An 18,586-nucleotide genomic window follows, 5' to 3' on the forward strand; every position below is an offset into this window, starting at 1 on the left:
TGTGTCTATATATATGGAAAAATACACGTTTTAAAATGTCGACCAATCGATTGGTCGAAAGAACAGACGACTTTCATCGACTAAGAGTTGTTTTATTAGGGGACAACCCTAATTTCTCATCATAGCCTGCTGTGATGAGCTAGAACAGCCAAGAGGAGCACGTGATGATGTCTGGCTGTAATACGTGTCTTTGTGCTTAGTGTATATCTTTGTGTCTTTGCATATTGTATATCCTTGTGCTTTATAGGGACTTACTGAGTCTTGCTACCTAACTGTAATGGTATTGCTTCAGCTCCACTGTAGAGTCCTCTTTGACTTGGCTTGTATCCCAAATGACATCCTATTCCCTATATAGTGCACTACTTTTGACCCTATGGGCCCTGTTTAAAACGAGTGCACTGTAAAGCAGTAGGGTACCATGGATAGAGGACTGGAGAAGAGGGGTGTCAGCTGTTAGGGTGGGGTCAGAGTGTCATCATTGCATTGTGACAGGGTCAGGACTGAGAGCTGTGATTGGCTGACCCTGCAGGTCAGAGGGCTGTGGCACGGGTGACCTTGCCAATATGAGCCATCTAGGTCTGCGTCCCAAATTACACCCTATTCCATGTACAGTATACTGTAGTGTACTACTTTTGACCAGAGCCCTATGGACCTGTGGTGCACTATATAGAGAAAAGGGTACGATTTGGGACACGCCCTATGTCGTACTGTAGAGTAGACTTCCTAACTGTTTCACTTTGAGGTGGCAGGTAGCCTAGTGGTTAGAGCGTTGGGCCAGTTACTGAAAGGTTGCTGGATCAAATCCCTGAGCTGACAAGGTAAAAATCTGTCGTTCTGCCCCTGAACAATGCAGTTAACCCCACTGTTCCCCTGTAGGATATCATTTTAAATAAGAATTTGTTCTTAAATCACTTGCCTAGTTTAAATTGTTTAGTTTTTTTTACTGCTCCTGATACGGCACAGTCAGAGAGCAAAGCCAAGACAATAGAATAGAATAGAAGCACGTTCAGTTTCTGCTTCTGTTCAAATCCCACAGTCAGTTACCCTCGTTAGCCGTGGTTACACCTTGCATTAACATGTGGTTGTCGTCATCCGATCAAGATGATCCGATCACTATCTGATTGAGCTTTGTTGAGTCTACACGTGGTAATAACGTGTGTCTCTTATCTGCCCACATCGTCCGTATTGTGACCAGCTTCCCCGGGTCCCTTCCTGTATGCAAATTAATCCAACCTGCCTTGGACGTCCCGTTATGACACAAGCTGTATAAATGGACAGGAAACAGGAAACACTTTTTATAATCAATAGTTTTGTACTCTCATCATCACTACTTTAGTTCTCCAACGATTTAAGACTGGGCGTAACAGGCTACTGTCCTGGATAACCTCCGACCTCACCACAGCCTTACTAAAATAAATATTCAGAGAATCTCTCTCGTCCCCAAGTCACCACACAAACGAGCTGAGTATCTGGATGTGTGTAGAAAATACAATTAATGCACAGTGTAAATAACAATGAAACTTAGGCCCTATATGAACACAGTAGAAACAGGTTAAGTTGCAGAGAAGGCTACAAAGTGCATCTCCCAATGGTGCGACACATGATCTAAACCGGGGGTTGTTCTTAACACATGGATGTTTACACACGTTGTCTTTATATTATTGTAATTCTTATAAAGTAAATAACTTTCAGTATTTAGTAAAGGAGAGAAAGCGACACGAGGGACAACGGACGTGGTTTAATTTACTCCAAATCATTGATCAGGGAATGGACCAATACAAACCGATAGCAAAATGCATGGATCGAACCGCTTAAAAGTAGCCGAATGGGTCCGTATTGAAGCTTATTGGACAGTGGCCTGGCTCGTGCTTACAGAAAGCTATGCACATTTACACATCAGTTCAGATACATTCTGCACTTTATTGATAGCTGGTAAATGCTCTAAAGATTCACAGAATATAATATAGTACACGGAACCAAAATATAAAACGCAACATGCAACAATTTCTAGGATTTTTACTGAGTTATATTAGTTCACATGACTGGGAATACAAATATGCATCGGTTGGTCACAGAGACCTTAAAGGTAGGGGTGAGGATTAGAAAACCAGTCAGTATCTGGTGTGACCATCATTTGCCTCATGCAGTGCGACACATCTCCTTCGAATATAGTTGATCAGGCTGTTGATTGTGGCCTGTGGAATGTTCTCCCACTCCTCTTCAATGGAAGTGAGAAGGTGCTGGATATTGGCGGAAACTAGAACATGCTGTCGTACACATCAATCCAGAGCATTCCAAACATGCTCAATTGGTGACATGTCTGTTGAGTATGAAGGCCATGGAAGAACTGGGACATTTTTAGCTTCCAGAAATTGTGTAACTATCCTTGCGACATGGCGCTGTGCATTATCATGCTGAAACATGAGGTGATGGCGGCGGATGAATGGCACAACAATGGGCCTCAGGTTCTCGTCACGGTATCTCTGTGTATTCAAACTGCCATCGATAAAATGCAAATGTTTTCGTTCTCTGTAGCTTATGTGTCACGCCCTGACCTTAGAGAGCCTTTTTATGTCTCTATTTGGTTTGGTCAGGGTGTGATTTGGGGTGGGCATTCTAGGTTTTTGTTTTGTTTATTGTTTTTGTCGGCGTCATCGTAAATAAAAGGAATATGTACGCTCACCACGCTGCGCTTTGGTCCTCTTCTTACAACGGCCGTGACATTATGTCTGCCCATACCATAACCCCACCGCCACCATGGGGCACTCTGTTCACAATGTTGACATCGGGAAACCGTTCATCCACACGACACCCACACGTGTGATTGTTTTGAGAGGGCGGGACAACCTTGACGTTGGCCCAAATTTATACGGATTAGTTTACACTTCAAGTGGTATCCGTACAACTACCTGACCTACCTGGTCAGGAAGATCTAATCACAATCAGATTACAATGTGTCTTTTGATCGTCTACACCTGTCGACAAATGTGGGCAGAATCAGAACGTGTGAAAAGATCAGGACAACAGACACATCTTAGTACCAGGTATAATTGGGGCTAGAGATTCTCTTGGCCTTGTGTCCATTGTGTTGTTTTGTCTCTCCTCTCTCTCTCTCTCTCTCTCTCTCTCTCTCTCTCTCTCTCTCTCTCTCTCTCTCTCTCTCTCTCTCTCTCGATATGGCATGCATCAAACTGACAGCAAACTCATTACTAGGGCTGCTGTGCATTAGGGAGGATAATGTTGTGGTGAAAGACACAGCTGTCCTGCTGGGTGGGTAAGGATGGGGAATAGGCCATTAGGACTGAGGCAACATTTTAATATGGAAGTTCCATTAGGGATTTATTTATGGTAGCTATGGCACTTTGTATCAAAGTTACTTTAATGTTGGCATGGGTGTTGAAGAATATTAAGTATCTCATTTACTGAATTGGTTTGTACTTGCCAAGTTCCTGCCCTGCCCTCCATTTTCTTTGTGTGATTATTAAGATTCTAGAATCTAGATGAAGATTCCGGAGTGACTTAAATATCAGTGAACCTTTTCCCTCCTGTGTTTCCAATGTTCCCTCCTGTGTTTCCAATGTTCCCTCCTGTGTTTCCAATGTTCCCTTCTGTGTTTCCAATGTTCCCTCCTGTGTTTCCAATGTTCCCTCCTGGCAGATTGCTAGGTTTGGGTGAAATAAGATGTTTGTGAAACGCGTGCTGTGTAGGTTATATAAAAATACTGTTTGAGGAATCCAGGGTGTTAGTCCCAAATGGTGCCATAGTCCCTTTTCAGGACTATGGCCCCTGGTCAAAAGTAGTGCACTACATAGGGAATAGGGTGTAATTGTGGATGCTATCCAGGCCTGCAGAGAGGATGGGAGTGTTGTTGTGTTGTTAGAGGCCTTATTAGTATGCAGGTTGTGTCCTGCTGTCACTACTGGCACACATGGCCTAAGCATATAGTACACACTAAGAAAATAGGGTTCCTCAAGGGTTCTTTGGGAAGTATAGTGACCCAAAGAACCCTTTGAGCCCTTCTTTACAGTTTAGAAAAAGGGTTCTTTCCACTGTTAGAATATTTTGGGGCGTGTTTTGTTCACAACCCTTTTTGTGCAACCGTGATTGAGAGTATCATTCCAGTTTATCTAATCTGTTGTGTTATGCTGGTTACATATTATATATGACAATGGCTGGTGAGGGTGTCTTGTGAAAGACTCACGTATGGCCTTGTGTCAAATGAGAACAGTTAAATCAGCTGTTAAATCCGCAGTTCTTAATTCTCTCCCCAGGGGAGCCCCAGCTGTTCCAGATGTGGTTCACTTGATTCATCTTGTCAATTAGGGCGGCAGGTAGCCTAGTGGTTAGAGGGGCGGCAGGTAGCCTAGTGGTTAGAGGGGCGGCAGGTAGCCTAGTGGTTAGAGGGGCGGCAGGTAGCCTAGTGGTTAGAGGGGCGGCAGGTAGCCTAGTGGTTAGAGGGGCGGCAGGTAGCCTAGTGGTTAGAGGGGCGGCAGGTAGCCTAGTGGTTAGAGGGGCGGCAGGTAGCCTAGTGGTTAGAGGGGCGGCAGGTAGCCTAGTGGTTAGAGGGGCGGCAGGTAGCCTAGTGGTTAGAGGGGCGGCAGGTAGCCTAGTGGTTAGAGGGGCGGCAGGTAGCCTAGTGGTTAGAGGGGCGGCAGGTAGCCTAGTGGTTAGAGGCAGGTAGCCTAGTGTTTAGAGGCAGGTAGCCTAGTGGTTAGAGCATTGAGGCGTTGTCGTGCCCTCTTAACGACTGTGTTGGTGTGTGTGGACCATGATAGATCCTTAGTGGACACCGAGGAACTTGAAGCACTCAACCCGCTCCACTACACCCCTGTAGATGTGAATAGGGGCGTGCTCAACCCTCAGTTTCCTGTAGTCCACGATCAGCTCCTTTGTCTTTCTGACGTTGAGGGAGAGGTTGTTGTCCTGGCCCCCACTGCCAGGTCTTAGACCTCCTCCCTATAGGCTGTCTCGTCATCGCCGATGATCAGGACTACCACCGTTGTGTCGTTGGCAAACTTAATGATGGTGTTGGAGTCATGCGCGGCTATGTAGTTGTGGGTGAACAGGAAGTACAGGAGAGGACTAAGCACGCACGGCTACGGGTCCCCCGTTTTGAGGATCAGCGTGGCGGATGTGTTGTTTCCTACCCTCACCCCCTGGGGGCGGCCTGTCAGGAAGGCCAGGATCCAGCTGCAGAGGGAGGTGTTTAGTCCCAGGGTCCTTAGTGATGAGCTTTGAGGGCACTTTGAGTGTTGAATGAATCTGAACCCAGGTATGCACATACATGTGTTCTTACAGTATGACGAAAACTCTAGGCGTGTTCCTACATCTAAGACGAGGGGATGCAACAACCAATGGGCTTACTCTGCTAGTTCACACTGTATTCAAAGGCAAAAAAAGTGTCCCAGTGGTCAAGAAGAATAATGCCACGGAGTCATCACCTGCGTCGCCGAAATGGCCACAAATTGCGCAGCGCTGAAGTTGGTCTCCACCAAAGGTACAATACATGTCCTCAAAGATGGAAAGTAGGTGGGAGGAGGCAAGATCAGGTGGGACCATTCTAGCCAATGAGAGGGCAGATAAGCGTGTGAACAACAGGCACAACTAAGTTGTTTTGTCTAAGACAGGGGTGTCAAACATACGGCCCGCGGGCCGGAACCGGCCCCCAAGGAGGTTCGATCAGGCCCGCAGGATAATTTGAAAGTGGAAAAAATTAATATTTTTAATTCGCTGCAATTCGTGGATTATCCGCTAAGGGGCGCACTCTTTCCATCAGAGTAGAAGACAAGCCGCATCGCTGAGACAGACTGAAAACAGCAGACGGTATCAATGCGCCATCTGCTGCTTGTTACGACGTTGTTAATACCTTGGTCTCTACCTCTCAGCTACACCCTCATTAGCCAAAATGTCGTTATCCAAACGGAGAAAAGTAGATAAGGAGTGTAGAATTTTCAAAGAAAAATGGACCACGTCCTATTTATTTACAGAGATGCACGGAAAACCTTCGTGCTTGGTGTGTTTGCAACAAGTTTCGGTATTGAAGGAATATAATATTCGACGCCACTACGAGACTCATCACAGCGAAAAATATGACAGCTTGCAAGGACAACTGAGAAGAGATAAGATTAACGAATTGCTGGCGGGTCTGAGGAAACAGCAGTCAACTTTCATCCAGAGCCGAGAAGTCAGTGAAGCAGCGGTAAAAGCCAGCTACCTAATTGCTAGCGAAATAGCATTAGCATCGAAGCCGTATTCCGACGGTGACTTTGTTAAACGATGCATGATGAAGGCGGCTGAACTTGTATGTCCCGAGAAGCGACAAGCTTTTGCCAATATTAGCCTGACGAGGAATACTATAGCAGAGAGGATTTCGGAACTATCGGCAGATTTAGACAGTCAATTGAAACAGAGAGTCAAGTCATTTATTGCATTTTCCGTGGCAATTGACGAGAGCACTGACATCACAGACGTGGCCCAACTGGCCATATTTATTCGAGGAGTTGATGAGACATTGACTGTTACTGAAGAGTTTCTTGAGTTGGTGCCAATGATGGACACCACAACAGCCGAGGACATTTTCGGCTCTGTCGTTGCTGCATTGGACAGAGTTGGAGTGGACTGGTCCCGCGCTGTCAGCCTGGCTACAGACGGCGCGCCATCCATGGTCGGAAAGAAAGCAGGTGTCGCGACAAAGTTCAAAGACAAAGTACAAGCCCTTAATGGAGGAGATCTTTTCTGGACATTTCACTGTATTTTGCACCAGGAGGCATTGTGTTGCAAGTCGCTGAAAATGGACCACGTCATGGAGGTGGTTGTTCGCACTGTAAATTTCATCCGGTCCAGTGGTCTGAACCATCGTCAGTTTGACAAACTTCTCAGCGACAGCAACATTACCCACAGCCTGCCATACCACACTGAAGTGAGATGGTTAAGCCGAGGCGCTGTGCTGAGGCATTTCTTTGATCTACGAGAGGAAATCGGACAGTTCATGGAGAAAAAAGGAAAACCGGTGTTGGAATTACAATCTCAGGAATGGCTACGGGACCTTGCATTCTTGGTTGATATTACTGAACACTTGAACAATCTGAACAAAATGTTGCAACAGAATTTTCAGTTTTTTCAGTTTTTCGCTCACCTTTCACAGTTAAAGCTTCTGATCTGCCGGTCGAAATTCAGCTAGAGATAATTGATTTGCAGTGTGATGCAGATTTGAAGGGCAAATTTGCCTCTGTAGGTCTGGACAGATTTTATCAGTATCTACTACCAGGGTACCCCAAATTAACAGCCCTGGCTGTAAATATTTTGTGTATGTTTGGGACAACCTACCTTTGTGAACAAATTTTCTCAGTGATGAATATCAATAAAACAAAAATGCGTTCAAGGCTCACAAACAAGCACTTAAATGACATTCTGAAAGTGACAGCTAGTCAGGACATGACACCTGGTGTTGATGCACTTGTACAGGCCAAAAGATGCCAAGTTTCAGGAACAAATACAAGTCCAGACTAGACTAACACCTTTAAAATGCTGCCTTAGATACTGTTTGCATTGAAAGAATACAGCTCTGTGAAGATGAATCCTTACTGTGGTGATTTAAAAAATGTGCACTTTAATGTTAGTCAGCAGCTTCAAAACAAAAGTTGTGTGATGGAATTCTACTGTTCATACAACTCCATAAAATTTCAATATTTTCCTAATGTTCTTGTGCTTCTTTACACCAAAACAAAGGAAAGACAGGATATTTTGGTTATTTATAGCAGAGTATGGTATAATTTTAATGGTCCGGCCCACTTGACATCTCCCTAGGCCGTATGTGGCCCACGATGCGAAATGAGTTTGACACCCCTGGTCTAAGATTTGCTTGAATGCTACATGTATCCACTTACATCAGTACATTTGTAACAGCCTAAACATTACGACTCCAGCTTCATGAGGAATACTTTTCCAACAGTGTTGAAGGAGTTCCCACATATGCTGAGCACTTGTTGGCTGCTTTTCCTTCACTCTGCGGTCCAACTCATTCCAAACCATCTGAATTGGGTTGAGGTCGGGTGATTGTGGAGGGCCAGGTCATCTGATGCAGCACTCCATCACTCTCCTTCTTGGTCAAATAGCCTTTACACAGCCTGGAGGTGTGTTTTGGTTTATTGTCCTGTTAAAAAACAAATGATAGTGCCATTAAGCACAAACCAGATGGAGTGGCGTATCACTGCAGAATACTGTGGTAGCCATGCTGGTTAAGTGTGCCCCACACCATCACACCTCCTCCTCCTCCATGCTTCATGGTGGGAACCACACATGCAGAGATCATCCATTCACCTACTCTGCACCTCACAAAGACACAGCGGTTGGAATCAAAAATGCACTCATGTGAGAACAAAATTAGATTATGTCACAATACTGTTATTGCATCAAATTGTTGTTTTATGTAATAGAATAGGGTTCTTAGAACACTCTCATCTGTGGATGGTCTTCTGAGTTGGGCCTCTGGGGCTTAATGCTGACAGTGGATTTACGATGCCTTTGGTGATAAAACCTAAAGACCGCATTCCATAGGATGAGTTGGTGTTTGTGTACTGGGAGGTACCAGGGTGGAGATGGCTCGGGTATGGATAATGAGGAGGGGAGCCTTTCCACACAATGAGAACAGTCTTTACAGCAGATTCTGTCTTTATTCATACAAATCCTTACCTTGTGACCCATTCCGTACATCTGTTGTTTGTCGTGTATCTTTGCTATAAAATAGATTTGTATTCTTTGTGTCGGGGCTCTCAACGAATCATCTAAGGGTGGTTTGTCAACCAGCCATCGTTATTGCAGAGCATTTACATCATTCACTTGTGTGTGTGTGGTGTGACATGCTTTCCTTATTAATAAGTTAATAAATATTTAGTTTAAGTATAACTCTGACTTGTGTGATAAGTCTAATGTCCATTGCTCGTGTTTCTTCTTGACCCAAGTAAGTCTCTTCTTCTTATTGGTGTCCTTTAATAGTGGTTTATTTGCAGCAATTCGACCATGGAGGCCTGATTCACGCAGTCTCCTCTGAACAGTTGATGTTGAGACGTGTCTGTTACTTGAACTCTGTGATGCATTTATTTGGGCTGGAATCTGAGGTGCAGTTAACTCTAATGAACTTACACTCTGCAGCAGAGGTAACTCTGGGTCTTCCTTTTTGTGGTGGTCCTCATGAGAGCCAGTTTCATTATAGCGCTTGATGGTTTTTGCGACTGTACTTCTTGAAATTTTCCAGATGGACCTTCATGTCTTAAAGTAATGATGGACTGTCGTTTCTCTTTGCTTTTTTGAGCTGTTCTTGCCATAATATGGACTTGATCTTTTACCAAATAGGGCTGTCTTCTGTATACCACCCCTACCTTGTCACAACCCAGTAATGAAAACAGGATGTCATACACTGCAGTCACACCCCAAATGGCTCTTATCTGTACGCCCAGACTTATGACTAAGTCACATGACACGCCTGTATCAGCAAAATACTAACATATAACAAGGGACAATTGTCCAAGTAAAACAACATAGTAGGTCATTAAATAATTTCTTCCACACTGTCTGATATGAAAAATCATCATCACACATTTGTCTCAATCAAATATGATTTATTATGACATGCTCATTAGAAACAGCGGTGCACATTTGGATTGTTTTTCTAAGACAGGCAGATGGCTTTGACACAGAAAAAGTGAGTAGAATTATTTTTCAAATCAGATGAGAGGAGAATCCATGTTGTATTATGACATCTTCTTGGTGTCTTCTCTACGTGTTCGTTTTCAGGATCCTATTCCTCAGGTCTGTAAAATGGAGAGGAAACAGAGAGCAATGAATATAATAACCACTTAACTTTGAGGAGTGACATGACACCGAGTTTCTTACTAACCTACTAACATATTATAACATCTATCAAGCCAACCCATTATAATGTCACATTAGTCTTGGAATGTAAAAATCCAACAAGTCAAACATAAACTCAAAGGACAGAGGATTTTACCTGGCAGCTCCTTTTCCCATAGGTCTTATTAACAGTTTAGGGAAATCTTCACAGAAGGATGTTAATTCTTCTTCCGGTCCACAAATTGTTAATGTCTCCACTCTCTTCTTTTTCGATGCCATTGTGGATGTCAGCTGTACAGACATATGTGTTCTTGACAGCCTGTTGTAAATGCGTGTTATCATTTCAGGACTGTTTCTCGGTCTGCATATCAGTACATGCAAGCTGCCTTGTCTAACTATCTTGAAGAGAACATCACTATTTTCACTTAATTCTATTATTCTGTGTTTTTTCAGGAATGATGCTTTCTTTCTCTTCTCCATTTGATCTACTAAAGTAAAATCTACTCCTTCATACATGTCCCTGACAAATCCAGCCATTTTTCTAAATGATACCTTCATACATGTCCCTGACAAATCCAGCCATTTTTCTAAATGATACTGCCCCTGTGGCTTCATCCATACATATACCTTGCTGTGAGACTTTGATTGGTTGGCATTGGTTGACGAAACCAGGAACTGTGTTATGAAAGTAATATCATTGGTCTTTCTGCATTAACCAGTTCTATCACAGACCCAGAGGCTACGTGTGTGTGTGTGTGTGTGTGTGTGTGTGTGTGTGTGTGTGTGTGCGTGTGTGCGTGCGTGCGTGCGTGCGTGCGTGTGCCTGTTTCTGATTGGTAGTTGCAGGAGGAGATCTCAGGGGCCCTATTGAGGAAAGCAAAAAGCATTATGATAGGTAAAGCGTTATTCCGAAATGTGCATGTGAAACCTACCCTAGGGGTTTAATTCCGGAATGAGAACCTACGTGTCCATTTATAAATGAGATTGTGGCTCAATTTTTTGCATGTGTTTTAAACCAGTGCAAAGGAAAGAACACTGCTCACAGAATCAGACAGCAATATACAAGTGTTTTCTCCCTGTTTAGTGACTTGGAGCTACAGGCTAGTTCCCTGTAGTAGGCATGTTTAGTGACTGAGGGCTACAGGCTAGTTCCCTGTAGTAGGCATGTTTAGTGACTGAGGGCTACAGGCTAGTTCCCTGTAGTAGGCATGTTTAGTGACTGAGGGCTACAGGCTAGTTCCCTGTAGTAGGCATGTTTAGTGACTGAGGGCTACAGGCTAGTTCCCTGTAGTAGGCATGTTTAGTGACTGATGGCTACAGGCTAGTTACCTGTAGTAGGCATGTTTAGTGACTGAGGGCTACAGGCTAGTTACCTGTAGTAGGCATGTTTAGTGACTGAGGGCTACAGGCTAGTTCCCTGTAGTAGGCATGTTTAGTGACTGAAGGCTACAGGCTAGTTCCCTGTAGTAGGCATGTTTAGTGACTGAGGGCTACAGGCTAGTTACCTGTAGTAGGCATGTTTAGTGACTGAGGGCTACAGGCTAGTTCCCTGTAGTAGGCATGTTTAGTGACTGATGGCTACAGGCTAGTTACCTGTAGTAGGCATGTTTAGTGACTGATGGCTACAGGCTAGTTCCCTGTAGTAGGCATGTTTAGTGACTTGGAGCTACAGGCTAGTTCCCTGTAGTAGGCATGTTTAGTGACTGATGGCTACAGGCTAGTTACCTGTAGTAGGCATGTTTAGTGACTGATGGCTACAGGCTAGTTCCCTGTAGTAGGCATGTTTAGTGACTGAGGGCTACAGGCTAGTTCCCTGTAGTAGGCATGTTTAGTGACTTGGAGCTACAGGCTAGTTCCCTGTAGTAGGCATGTTTAGTGACTGATGGCTACAGGCTAGTTACCTGTAGTAGGCATGTTTAGTGACTGAGGGCTACAGGCTAGTTACCTGTAGTAGGCATGTTTAGTGACTGAGGGCTACAGGCTAGTTCCCTGTAGTAGGCATGTTTAGTGACTGAGGGCTACAGGCTAGTTCCCTGTAGTAGGCATGTTTAGTGACTGAGGGCTACAGGCTAGTTACCTGTAGTAGGCATGTTTAGTGACTGAGGGCTACAGGCTAGTTCCCTGTAGTAGGCATGTTTAGTGACTGAGGGCTACAGGCTAGTTCCCTGTAGTAGGCATGTTTAGTGACTGAGGGCTACAGGCTAGTTCCCTGTAGTAGGCATGTTTAGTGACTGATGGCTACAGGCTAGTTCCCTGTAGTAGGCATGTTTAGTGACTGAGGGCTACAGGCTAGTTCCCTGTAGTAGGCATGTTTAGTGACTGAGGGCTACAGGCTAGTTCCCTGTAGTAGGCATGTTTAGTGACTGAGGGCTACAGGCTAGTTCCCTGTAGTAGGCATGTTTAGTGACTGAGGGCTACAGGCTAGTTCCCTGTAGTAGGCATGTTTAGTGACTGAGGGCTACAGGCTAGTTCCCTGTAGTAGGCATGTTTAGTGACTGATGGCTACAGGCTAGTTCCCTGTAGTAGGCATGTTTAGTGACTGATGGCTACAGGCTAGTTCCCTGTAGTAGGCATGTTTAGTGACTGAGGGCTACAGGCTAGTTACCTGTAGTAGGCATGTTTAGTGACTGAGTGCTACAGGCTAGTTCCCTGTAGTAGGCATGTTTAGTGACTGAGTGCTACAGGCTAGTTCCCTGTAGTAGGCATGTTTAGTGACTGAGGGCTACAGGCTAGTTCCCTGTAGTAGTTGTGGTGTCAGTGTTGAGTGCTGATACTACTATTGTACTGTAGGAGGAGTTCAATATGTTTGTGATTTTTGTCACTCCGTGATGTGATGTCAGTGTGGGAGTACTCTCCCTGAGGGTCAAGAAGTCAGGGAAGAATGTTTTTTCTATCCGTTCATACTGTAGGATTCTACTTCATTCTACCAGAATGAGATAATGGTCTAGGGAAGGATACATCTGAGGGTCAAGCAGTCAGGGAAGGACCAGAATGAGAGAATGGTCTAGGGAAGGATACATCTGAGGGTCAAGCAGTCAGGGAAGGACCAGAATGAGAGAATGGTCTAGGGAAGGATACATCTGATGGTCAAGCAGTCAGGGAAGGACCAGAATGAGAGAATGGTCTAGGGAAGGATACAGCTGAGGGTCAAGCAGTCAGGGAAGGACCAGAATGAGAGAATGGTCTAGGGAAGGATACATCTGATGGTCAAGCAGTCAGGGAAGGACCAGAATGAGAGAATGGTCTAGGGAAGGATACAGCTGAGGGTCAAGCAGTCAGGGAAGAATGTTTTTTCTATCCGTTCATACTGTAGGATTCTACTTTAGTTACACGCCTTAGTTATACAGTGGATGAACTATAGAATATTATGACACTGATTTTTGATTATCTATCTGTCATTTCTCATTAACATACAACATAATTTAAATCAAATTAAATGTTATTGGTTACATACACATATTTAGCAGATGTTATTGCGGGTGTTTCCAAATGCTTGTGTTCCTAGCTCCAACAGTGCAGTAATATCTAACAATTCACAAAAATACACAAATCTCAAAGTTAAAGAATGGAATTAAGAAATATAGAAATATTAGGATGAGCAATGTCAGAGTGGCATTGACTAAATACAGTAGAATAGAATACAGTATATACATATGAGATGAGTAAATCAGTATGTAAACATTAGTCAAGTGACTAGTGTTCCATTATTAAAGTGACCAGTGATTCCATGTCTATGAATATAGGGCAGCAGCCTCTAAGGTGCAGGGTTGAGTAGCCGGGTGGTAGCCAGCTAGTTATGGCTATTTAACAGTCTGATGGCCTTGAGATAGAAGCTGTTTTTCAATCTCTCTGTACCAGATTTGTTGCACCTGTACTGACCTCGCCTTCGGGTCATTGTGTAACATGTACGCTAATAATCGGGAAGAAAGTACAGGCAGTGAATTTAATTAATAAACGAACATGGAACAAAACAAGAAACACGAGTAGCGTACAGACATGAAAACACAGAATCATAATCAATAACGCCTGAGGAAAGAACGAAAGGGAATGACAGATATAGGGGAGGTAATCAGGAAGGTGATGGAGTCCAGGTGAGTCTCATGAAGTGCAGGTGCGCCTAACGATGGTGGCAGGTGTGAGGGAAGGTCCCTAGTACCAGGCCGATTGTTTCTGCTAAGGAACGCGGGAACCTGTAGAGCCAGCTGAGGAATGGGAACCTGTGGAGTCAACTGAAGCGCGGGAACCAGTCGTACCAGCTGAGGCATGGGAATCTGATGAGGCATGAAAGACTGACGAGCCAACGGAGGCTTGAGAACCTGTCGAGCCAGCTGAGGCTTGTGAAATGATGAGTATACTGGCAACAACGAGCACCAGAGAGGAGGAGCGGGAGTAGGCGTGACAAGTTGATGTCATTGATTATCTTTTTGACCTTCCTGTGACATCGGGTGCTGTAGTTGTCCTGGAGGCCAGGCACCCTCTGGAGAGCCCTGCGGTTGCGGGTGGTGCACTTGCCGTATCAGGCGGTGATATAACCCGACAGGATGCTCTCAATTGTGCATCTGTAAAAGTTTCTGAGGCTCTTAGAGGTCAAGACAAATTTCTTCAGCATCCTGAAGTTGAAGAGGTGCTGTTGCGCCTTCTTCACCACACTGTCTGTGTGGTTGGATCATTTCAGATTGTCAGTGATGTGTACGCCAAGGAACTTGAAGCTTTCCACCTTCTCCATTGCGGTCCCGTCAATGTGGATGGGGGCTTGCTCCCTCTGCTGTTTCCTGAAGTGAATGATCAGTTCCTTTGTTTTGTTGACGTTGAGAGAGAGGTTATTTTCCTGGCCCCACTCTGCCAGGGGCCTCACCTCCTCCCTGTAGGCTGTCACGTATTTGTTGGCAATCAGGCCTACTAATGTTGTGTCGTCTGCAAACTTGATGACTGAGTTGGAGGCGTGCATGGCCACACAGTCATGGGTGAACTTGGAGTACAGGAGGGGGCTGAGCACGCACCCTTGTGGGGCCCCTATGTTGAGGATCAGCAAAGTGGAGATGTTGCTTCCTACCTTCACCACCTGGGGGGCGGCCCGTCAGGAAGTCCAAGACCCAGTTGCACGGGGTTCAGACCCAGGGCCCCGAGCTTAATGATGAGCTTGGAGGGTACTATGGTGTTGAATGCTGAGCTATAGTCAATGAACAGCGTTCTTACATAGGCATTCCTCTTCTCCAGATGGGATATGGGAGTGTGCAGTACGATGGCGATTGCATCGTCTGTGACTATTGGGGCTGTAAGCAAATTGAAGTGGGTCTAGGGTGTTGGGTAAGGTAGAGGTGATATGATCCTTAACTAGCCTCTCAAAGCACTTCATGATGACAGAAGTGAGTGCTATGGGGCTTTAGTCATTTAGTTCAGTTACCTTTGTTTTCTTGCGTACAGGAACAATGGTGGACATCTTGAAGGAAGTGGGGACTGCAGGCTAGGATAGGGAGGGATTGAATATGCCCGTAAACACTCCCGCCAGCCGGTCTGCGCATGTTCTGAGGACGGGGCTAGGGATGCCGTCTGGGCCGGCAGTCTTGCGAGGATTAATATGCTTAAATGTTTTACTCACGTCGGCCAAGGAGAACGAGAGCCCTCAGTCCTTGGGCTGCGTCGGTGGCACTGTGTTATCTTCAAAACGGGTCGAAGAAGGTGTTTAGCTTGTTTAGCTTACAGGACCACATCCTTCAGGTTCCTGTTTCTGAAAACCCATTGTATTTTCATGTACATGATCTGTATGGGACTTTTCCAGACATCTTCCAAACAGAGATGTAAAAAGATAGAGATCCGAGAGAGATACAGAGAGAGCTATATATACAGCGAGATATAGAGAGATACAAAGAGAGATATACACAGAGAGAGAGAGAGAGATACAGAGAGATACACAGAGAGAGATACACAGAGAGAGATACAGAGAGATACACAGAGAGAGATACACAGAGAGAGATACAGAGAGAGAGATACAGAGAGAGATACAGAGAGCGATATACAGAGAGCGATATACAGAGAGAGATATACAGAGAGAGAGATACACAGAGAGAGAGAGATACAGAGAGAGATACAGAGAGAGATACAGAGAGTGATATACAGAGAGAGATATACAGAGAGAGAGAGAGATACAGAGAGATACACAGAGAGAGATATGCAGAGAGTGATACAGAGAGAGAGAGATACAGAGAGAGAGAGATACAGAGAGAGAGAGATACACAGAGAGAGATACACAGAGAGAGATACAGAGAGAGAGATATATACAGAGAGATATACAGAGAGAAACAGAGAGAGAGATACAGATAGAGGGAGAGAGAGAGATACAGATACAGAGAGAGAGATACAGAGAGAGATACATAGAGAGAGAGAGATACAGAGAAAGAGAGAGAGAGAGGTATACAGAGAGAGAAACAGAGAGAGAGATACAGAGAGGGAGAGAGAGAGATACAGAGCGAGAGAGAGATACAGAGAAAGATACAGAGAGAGAGAGAGAGCTACAGAGAGAGGGAGAGAGATACAGAGAGAGCTACAGAGAGAGATACAGAGAGATACAGAGAGAGAGATACAGAGAGAGAGAGATACAGAGAGAGGGAGAGAGAGAGATACAGAGAGAGATACAGAGAGAGGGAGAGAGAGAGATACATAGAGATACAGAGAGAGATACAGATAGAGATACAGAGAGATACAGAGAGAGAGAGATACAGAGAGAGATACAGAGAGAGAGAGAGAGATACAGGGAGAGATACAGAGAGAGAGGGAGAGAGAGAGGGAGAGAGACAAAGAGAGAGATACAGAGAGAGAGAGAGAGAGAGAGAGGGAGAGAGAGAGAGAGAGAGAGAGAGATACAGAGAGATACAGAGAGAGATACAGAGAGAGATACAGAGAGATAGGGTGTTCTTTGTTGGAAGCCTCTCCAACATAATCCAGGTAGAATTAGGTAATTTGAGCAAAGCCAGTGTTTCTATGTATGTGGGTGACTCAACACTATACTGTACATGTCAGCTACTGTACTACAGCGACTGAAATGACTGCAACACTTAACAAAGAGTTGCAGTTAGTTTCAGAATGGGTGGCATGGAATAAGTTGGTCCTAAATATTTCTAAATCTTAAAGCATTGTATTTTAGGACAAATCGTCACTAAACCCTAAACCTCAACTAAATCTTGTAATAAATAATGTGGAAATTGAGCAAATTGAGGTGACTAAACTGCTTTGAGTAACCCTGGATTGTAAACTGTCATTGTCAAAACATGTTGATACAACAGTAGCTAAGTTGGGGAGACGTCTGTCCATAATAAAGCACTGCTCTGCCTTCTTAACAACACTATCAACAAGGCAGGTCCTACAGGCCCTAGTTTTGTCACACCTGGACCACTGTTCAGTCGTGTTGTCAGGTAAACAGGTTAAAAAAAACAATATATACATTCAGCAGGTGTTCAGTTATTAGTGTTCTATGGCACTGTGACGAGAGTGAGCTGATATCGGAGTAGATAGCGAATGTGATTTTGCGAACGCTAAGGATTTGCCAACTGGATAACAGTCGCTCAAGTTCTTGCTAGCTAACCAAATGACACCTGCATCTCTAGCTGTGTTGAGCCACTGAAAAACAATATGAGGGGAAATGTCAGTCATTCACCCACTCCAATGGCATGACATCCTCCTAGCAGCTAGCTATCTAGCTAACGTTAGGCTCAGTGTTTTTAGCATGTCACATAAATAAATATGCTAGCATATTAGCCACGTTATGATTGACTTGTGATCATTGCCTTTGATAGTTTGATTTTGTATTTCACATTCCCAGCCTTACTTTCTTCTGTTTTTGTCCACAATATTGAGTCGTTGAAACTGAAACAGTGCATCTCGAATGGAGGCAGCAAACAATGTACCGGCTGTGATTTACAACCTGGTAGCAATATGTTTTAGACTACCAAGGACTGTATTGGTGAATTATATTCATCATGCATTTATGAACTGCTTCCATCTATTCTGACAACACTACCTTACTCTACGTCATATCATTGTTTGTCAGATATAACCTATTTTTTAAACCTAAAGTTAAAGTTTTTGTAGCATAAACTGAGAATATGATATTTATTTACTTATATGATTGTTTGTTTTATATCTGCAAAGTCGTTAAAACGCTGCCAGTTCTACTTTAAGTAAAAGCTCAAAAGCGTTTGAAGACCTCGTGAATATTTTTTGAACCCAGGTGTGGATCCTGCCTCTGTGAGAGGAGTTAACCTCTGATTATATTCTCATCTGTGCTTCTCAGGATTACAGTACTGGCCGGACCACATTACATGTACTGGGGGTTCCAATTTTGAGGGATTTGGGCCGTTCATTTTGTAACAATTATAATATTCTTAGTATTGTGGACTGGTGAACTAAAAGCTGCTGCCTTCAGAATACAGTACCTGTCCTGTGTGAGCGTGGGTTAGAATCCAACCCACTGGCATTCCACCACACCTCTCCTCCTATCTAATAAACTGTGGGACTGCACTACTCCTTTTCTCTTTAGAAGAAGAAGAAGAAAGACGACTATAATTGTCCCTAATGGGCTTTTTAATAACGTTTGATGTTGTGTGGAGTTTTTCATACTTTAGGGGGGGATATTTAAAAAAAATTTAACGATAGAAGCTGCAGTCTCAAGTTGATTTCCTTCTTCCCTGTTGTCCTGCCAACGGACTACCTAATAAAGTAGAGAGTGCCCTAAAATGATATC

The 18,586-nt window shown here is 44.3% G+C and overlaps 1 protein-coding gene and 1 long non-coding RNA gene across 11 annotated transcripts in view; one reads left to right on the forward strand and one right to left on the reverse strand.

Annotated features, from left to right (window-relative positions):
* Positions 1 to 18,586, forward strand: part of LOC129828606 (calcium-activated potassium channel subunit alpha-1-like) — a 239,478-nt gene that overhangs the window by 102,065 nt on the left and 118,827 nt on the right. The window lies entirely within an intron of this gene.
* LOC129828607 (uncharacterized) lies at positions 9,597 to 10,617 on the reverse strand. Its single transcript, XR_008755260.1, has 2 exons — positions 10,007 to 10,617; positions 9,597 to 9,809 (listed from the first exon to the last, which is right to left on the reverse strand). It is a non-coding gene; the product is annotated as an uncharacterized LOC129828607 (long non-coding RNA).

Source organism: Salvelinus fontinalis, chromosome 30 (genome assembly GCF_029448725.1).
Source record: "Salvelinus fontinalis isolate EN_2023a chromosome 30, ASM2944872v1, whole genome shotgun sequence".
Lineage (NCBI taxonomy): Eukaryota > Metazoa > Chordata > Actinopteri > Salmoniformes > Salmonidae > Salvelinus > Salvelinus fontinalis.